The following is an 8042-nucleotide window of genomic DNA, read 5'->3' on the forward strand; positions in this document are numbered from 1 at the left end:
AACAGGTGTGGAATATGACGGGGTTCTTTTAGGATAAATGAACTGATGTGAACATTCATTGTATTTTATGTTTTCGTCAGTGAATGAAAGAATAGAGTTTATTGACTTCATTTGTGGTTGTAAATTCATAAAATATTAAAAACAGTGTTTATATCAGTTTACTGATACATATTTATCAACAAAATTGAGATGGCCTCGTGGTTTGAAGTCACATTTTGTTAAGATGGGGTTTTGTTTTCTCTTTTCCTGTATCATTCTTTGTACATAAAAGAAGAAACTAAAGGATGATGAGCAGTACTGAATAGATTCTGAAAGGTGAGTGTTGTATCTAAGTGATAGTGGCTCATATCAGTCACGTTTTGTCAAGAAGGGGCATTGTTTTCTTTTCCTGTACCATTCTTTGTATATAAAAAAAGAAACCAAAGGCTGATGATCAGTAATGAATAGATTCTGAAAGGTGAGTGTGTATCTGTGTGGTAATGGCTCTTATCAAGAAACCTTACTGCAGTCTTGGTTGGGGCAAACTTTTTTTTCACAGAACTGCCCTGCCAGAATTAGGGTGCGTCTTTCACAATGCTGCGTCTTACATGCCGCGAAATACGGTATATATATATATATATATATATACACATACATACATACATATACAGTAATCCCCGTACTATGCGGACGCCCACTTTCCAGACATCTCCACTTACCGGATATTTTGGTCCCGGGATCCAATATTCCCAAAATGGGCCAAAAAATGCAAAAAAAAAATTTAAAATCCGACTTTTTCCCGCCCGTAATTTGAACTTGGCGCACGCGGCGCGGGCCATCTGTATTTTGCTGCGTCGTTCCACCGCTGTCCGCTAGAGCGCCCCTGCATCCTCCCCACTTACTGCCCGTCTCGTTGTGTGTGCACGCTCGTCATCATGGCCACCCACGTGCTCGCTTTTGTGGTGGTGCATTACCTGCTGCAGGCTCTCCTGCTGCTCTCGTGCCTCTTTTTAGTGTGTGTGATGATGGCCCCGCTGCCTGAGAAGAGGAAGAGAGTGATTTTGACTCCGGAGAAGAAGAGGGAGATATTGGACAAGGTGGATGCGGGATGGTCCTCCTCACGCATCCTTCGTGAATTCTACCTGGCCCGATCTACTTTGTTTGATATCAAGAGATCCCAAGCCAAACTCATGCAGTACATGGCTGACTTCTCGTTGAAGAGCAAATACAACGTGGAGAGGAAGATGATGTTTACTCCCAAGTATGCTGAAGTCTACCGCTCCACGTTGATTTGGTATCAACAACAACATGCTGCTAGTGTGTGGCACGGAGCTGAAGGCTGCCGCTGAGAAGTTCGCAAGGCTTCGCAACGCCCTAGACTTCAAGGCATCTGAGGGTTGGCTCTTTGTGTTCAAGTTACGACATGGCCTTACCAACCGTAAGTATCATGGCGAAGCTTTGGACGCCAACAAGAATGGAGTACAGGAATTTCGGGCGCAAGGTGAAGCGCTTGATCGACAGGGAGGGGCTCACTCACGGTCAAGTCTACAGTACAACGCTGATGAAACAGGTTTATTCTATCACTCTTTGCCTACGAACAATCTAGCGGAGGAGACGGAGAAGTGTGTACCTGGCCGCAAGCTCTCCAAGCAACGGATATCTGCTTTGTGTTGTGCTAATGCTAACGGCATGCACCAGCTTAAGCCAGTCATTGTTGGCCGTGCAAAGCAGCCTCGGTGTCTTCATGGGGTGATTGATGTCCTTCCTGTCGTTTGGTACCATTCTATGAAGGCATGGTTCACTGCCCAGATCTTCAAAAACTGGTTCCACCGCCATTTCGTCAAGAAGGTCATCCATTACCAGACGGAGAAACTGGGAATCCCACGCGATTAGGTAAAGGCCCTCCTTCTCCTGGACAATGCACCTGCACACCTGTACGACAAGGACTTGATGGCTGAGAATAGCTGCATTAGGTGCATGTTTCTGCCACCTAATACTACTGCTCTCATCCAACCAATAGACAAAGGAGTGATCGTGACAACGAAGAGGCTGTACCGAAGGAAGTTCCTGGACGAGGTGATGGTTGTTCTCAAGGACGAGGACAAGCGCAGGGAGGGACGGGACATGCGAGGCCAGAGGACTTTTGAAAACCTTCACCGCTACAACATCAAGTCTGTCATCTACAACTGTGCCAGTGCATGGAAGGAAGTCCCTTTCAAGACTCTAGAAAATGGTTGGTCTCGTCTGCCTCTTGGAACGGATGTGGAGCACGATGTCCTGGGTTTTGACGTGGATGACTTCCATGCACGTCTACTTGCGCACGGCAATGATGTTGATGTGGACGAAGTGCGTGAGTGGTTGGATGATGACGAGGGCGATCCTGGGTATCAGACCATGTCAGATATCGAGATCCCATCTTCAGTTGCAGGTGTCAGTACCCAGCTTGAAGATTCCGACGAGGACGGCGATGATGATGCGGACTCCTCTCAGCGTGACACTATTTCAGCCATCCCCAAGCTGAGCGCACTCCGGGAACACGTAGAGTTCGTTCTGGACTACCTGGAGCACCCGGACTGTGACAGGGAGATGGGGCCCTTGGGAATTGTGGAGGAAGTGCGCGCTTTCAGGCAGCGCATCATTAATCATCAAAATCGTCGTTCCTTGCGTCAATCAACCATTGACAGCTTTTTCAGACTCGTGACCCCCGCTGTGTCCAGCCCTGGCTCCACTCCATTGCCTCCCCAAGACAGGCCCTCATCCTCCGAGCCACAGCCCAGCACATCAGGCACAGTGGAGTCACCACTCGACGTGAGTTTGCGCCTCTCTTCAGAGTCGTCTGCAGTGGGTATGCCATCACCACGACCCAGCAACGCACCCCTAGGTCACCTGCAACAGCTACTCTCAGACTCTGACAGTGATTAAACGGCTAGAACTTCTCCACTAGACCACACGGGAATTTACAGTGTTGTCTGTCTATCTATCTATCTATAGCCCGACGCCCTAATCCCACAAAGGGTGGCCACAGACAAAACGCCTCCAAGTCACTCTGTCACCCACCATTTGACTACCCTCCCCCCAACTCACCCCCCCCTCCCTCATATACCTCTCAACTCCATCCCTCCACCTCATCCTCGTTCTACCTCTCCCTCTCCCTCTCCCACCCTCCACCTCACCTACGTACACCCTCTTAGTCAGTGTTGTGCAGTGAAAAAAAACAGTGCATAATGTTAAGAAATTAGAATGCTGAGTGAAAAGACACTGATTTAATAGACTTTTAATGTGGCATAAATTAACTAGAGTGTGTTATGTTTAGAAAATGGATTAATGAGTGCAAAGACTTTAAGTGCAGAGTGCAACACTTATTTCATTAAGGTACAATGGAACGTAAGTAAGACTAGAGTGCGCAGTGTTAAGAGAATGGAATTCTGAGTGAAAATGACTAAGTTCAGTGCAAGACTTTATGTACAGTGTACTGCAGGTGCCTCATGTACTCCTCCTTACTGTCAGAGTCTGAGAGGAGGCGGGTTATTCATCGAGATGGCCAGGGACTTGCTGTTAAGTACCCAGAATGTTTCATATTGTACTGTATTTTTCATACTGTACTTACCTCTAACATCTCATTTCACTCTTTTATGTCCCTTATTGGTGTGAATAGGGTCTTAGGTGCTATGCATGTGCAGTAGGGAGATGTTTTTCTGAGTTAGGCTAGGTTAGGGTCCATAACTACCAGTCCAGGAGCCAGGGACTTGTAAGTACCCAGAATGTTTAATATTGTATAAACTCACCTCTAAAACTTCATTTTATGGATCTTTTGCATTTATTTCAGTCTTTTATGTCCCTTATTGGTGTGATTTGGGTCTTAAATAGGTGCTATGCATGTCCAGAGGGAGTTGTATAGGTGTTTTCTGAGTTGGGGTTCATAAGTACAAGTCCAGGAGGCTGGGGTCCACTATCCAGACAGGACCACTTTCTGGACATGCCTTTGGCTCTATTACATCGGATAGTGAAGGGATTATTGTATATTATATTTATGTATATATATTTATGTATATATATATGTATATATATATATATATATATATATATATATATATATATATATTTATGTGTATATATATATATATATATATATATATATATATATATATATATATATATATTTATTTATTTATTTATTTCAATCTGTATTATTGTATTTAAATCAGATTTTTAAATTTAAATTGTTTTACTTAATTGGATTTTTTTTTTTTTTTTCACTTTTATGAAGACTTTTTTTTTTTTTTTAATTTGTACTAAGCCTTTATCAATGTTAATGAAATCATACTTTGGTATCATACATTTATTATCCAAAAGTTGCTATGCAACTTGAAAAGACATGATGCATTAAATGCTTTCCTAATCGAAGCGCTTATTATTATCAAAGAGCCTTCTTTCCTTTGTTTTTTGATATTTGTCTTGTAACAAAAGGCAATCACTTGTGCCTGACTTGATCAAGATCAGTACAGGAAGAGTACAGGCCAAGCAGACTTGATGCATCTGTACAATACACATCCATCACATTGTCTTTTTCATTTTTACTATGTTTATATTTTTAAAAAATCAATTTTGATTTAGATCATGATTTTTTCACTGATTTAAATCAATTTAAATCACATTATTTAAATCATTTGATTTATATCATAACAACCCTGACTGTATGAAGGTAAGACTTCCCCTGAACAAACAAGCAATTCGTCAATAACAACTTTCTGGAATGGTCTGAAATATGACCTGAATTTTTCCTTCATCATTTCCAAAATCGAGCACATTTTCCATAATCTGTCGTTTGGATGTGGACACTTGTTGGATGAGAAATGCAGGTACCTGAGGATGTAGAGGTACCTGTCCCGTGGCATATACAGTACTTACCAAATATTGGTGTCAAAGCAATATCATCCACTAACCAGTATTCATGAATATTGTGTTTTTTGATGTGAGACATCAACATAGTCATTGCAAGCCAAACATACATCTCGCTAACATTCGTCATTGTCCACTCCTTCATTTTCGCACTTTCACGAATGTGCAAGGTTTCACCCCAATTACAGCAGTAATCCCTGAATGCATTGATTTCCTTCACAATGAAAGCCATCACTGTTGTAGTAATAAAGGTTATGAAAAAATCATCATGAGTGGATGATGCATTGCACGGGAATTCTGGCTGTACACCTGCAATTACCACCATCACTAACTCAAGAGTTGCCACTAATCGCCAGCTAGGTCAATATGGAAGTCGGGCTACTCATGCAGAGACCACAGAAGTAACATGTCTTTAAAAATCTCTCCCATGATAGTTATTGATATACTGTACATAAGCCCTTCATGATATTATTCTTTAGTAGTTACAATATTTTCCTAGATATGCTTTAGTGCTATAAATGCAGGAAAATGTTACTATAGAAGCTGTGAAAGCACACTGGAAGTGACAGCATTCATCACATATTTACAAGTCTCTAGCTGCACCTTTGGTTTGAAAACCATATAATTTAGTTTTCTAACAGAACAATGCTTCATCTCCAAAATGCTGAAGAAAATCTGCAAAGTTTTTCATATGAAAATTGTACACTGTTTAAAGCTGAAATTGTGCAGAGACGAGACTGACGGCCGAAATCCGACGATGCCAAGGGCTCCAAAATACCCTACAGAAAGCCTAACCGACTGGGGTTTTGTGTACACTGAGTAGGTTATTCATCTAGACTTCAGGAAAAAATTCAGTCTAGGCACTGTCCACATTTCTATGCAACGATTTTCCATGATCATTGTACAGCAGCTCCAGCGGGGCAGTAGACACACGTGAGTTTGTTATTGTTTATGATCGTAATGTACGATCTTCAGCTGTGTCATGCTACTATAATCGTTACATGTTTCTTGTAACACTATTTATTTTTGTTTTGATGGACAAATACATGAAATGGATGTAAAATAAAGCTTATCGATATTTAAGGAAGGAAATAATAACCATCCCAATACAGAGATGGTAGATTCATCCCACCAATTTTTGATTCTGTTTGATTATATTACAGCCTATCTTCCTTGTAGTAGTGAGTAAAATAATGTTGTTATAATTTCTCCCTTCCTTTTAGTGACAAAGAGGTCACATAAAATGAATGGGGTTTAGTTGACCGACTTTGATGTTGAAAATTAAATAATTTTGGTGAAGAGTGGTAGTTTTTCCTTGGTTAGTGACATCGGGAATTGTGTCATCAAACACAGGTACATTGGGCTGAAACCCCGTCTTTTCTTCCCAGGTAAATGTTTCAAACATACCTACCCTTGGTCCCTGCCTGCCGTGCACGGTACCTGCCCGGGCCCCTAGCAGGGCGCCATGGCAAATATTCACTTGTTGAAGCAGGTGATGGTGGTGGTGATGGTGATGATGCTGATGACTGTGATCGTGGTGGTGATGACGATGGTGAAATTCGGCAACAGACACGTGCCTGCTGGCCATAAAATGTTGGTGGCCGTGCACCTACACCTGATTACCCAGACGTACTTGGCTGTGGTGATGAGGCAGGGTCACGTTGGAAGGCAGGTGGCAAGGCAGGACGGCATGGCTAAGCATGTGGTGAGGCAGGCCGGCATGGCGAGGCACGTGGTGAGGCAGGCCAGCATGGTGAGACATGTTGTGAGGCAGGCTGGAGTGGTGAGGCACGTGGTAAGGCAGGCCAGCGTGGCGAGGCATGTTGTGAGGCAGGCTGGTGTGATGAGGCATATGGTGAAGCAGGCTGGCATGGTGTGGCACGTGGTGAGGCAGGCCAGCATGGCGAGGCACGTGGTGAGACAGGCTGACGTGGTGAGGCACATGATGAGGCAGGTTGAGATGCAGGACAAGTAACAGGCCAAGTGGGAGAAGCTAGCGTAGTGGTAGGTTGAGTGGAAATTTTCATGGTAGGCCTGGAGTCACTCACTGGTACAAGGCTTTGCCTGTGGTGTTTCCTCCTCCCTCCCTCCTCTACCTCCTCCCTTTCTCCACTCCCTACCTCCACTTCCATCTTCTCCACTGTGCCAGTATCCCCCTCTCCAGGATCATCAGTATCATCTTTCCCATTTCCATCATCAGAAATGGCAGATGAACGTACGGAGGGAAAAGATCACCACAGTGGAGAACGCATGGTCACCCTCCTTGTCTGGCGTGTACATTTCCACACTCAGCATGAGGTCGCTTTCCTCAGAGGAAGAGTTACTTTCCCCACTCACAGTTGGCAATAATGGCAAGTCCAATTGTCTCCTCATCGCACTGTCACTAAGGCCTTTCCTTTTTGGGTCTTCGGACTTCCCTGGTGTTGAAGTCAGCGGCTGCGAGCGCTCAGCCAAGGGTCCAGACATGGAAAATTTTTTGTAATTCACCTGGTCAGTCAGGATCACCTGATGGTCGTGATCGTCAGCTTTTTACCCTCCCGGAAGGGAGCTGAGAGCTCATATAGTCCGATCTAAGGCCAAGGCTGTGACCTTCACACATGCACACACCCATCCCCTTGCTCAAGGGGGACAGTAACCACCCACTTTGTCAGTGAAACTTTGCGCAACCTGAGCGAGGCGCGAACTCCTGTCTACCAGATGGCAAGCGAGAATGTTACCACTGAGCCAGCGAGTGGTGTAGACCTATCCATGATGGAGGTATGCAGACAACTGGAGCATGACTGGGATGTGCAATGAAGGGTTGCCAGTGGCTGCGTGTGTGGAAAAAGCCAGCTGAATATTCAAACTTTGGCACGAATTACTAGGTCATGTATACATGTCACCCGTACATCCCTGGGTCAACATGTATGCTTGACACCCGGTCGTGATGGTTTAAGGAGCATAAATAACTGTATGCTAAATTGGTCCGAAATATGTTGGGAAGAGCAATATCGAACAATGAATGTGGAACTGAATCCTGACTTACTAGAACACGTGGGATGAATTAGTAATTTTTTTTTTTCTGCTTAGAAACATTTTTGTTCCATTTCGTCCCTAAAATTGTGAAATCCATAAATTTTTGTCTAAGCATACAGCCTAAAGACCTTACCAATTCAATTCATATT

Source organism: Coenobita brevimanus, chromosome 5, assembly GCF_032717465.1.
Source record: "Coenobita brevimanus isolate Jiangsu-jjx chromosome 5, ASM3271746v2, whole genome shotgun sequence".
In the NCBI taxonomy this organism is placed as follows: Eukaryota; Metazoa; Arthropoda; class Malacostraca; order Decapoda; family Coenobitidae; genus Coenobita; species Coenobita brevimanus.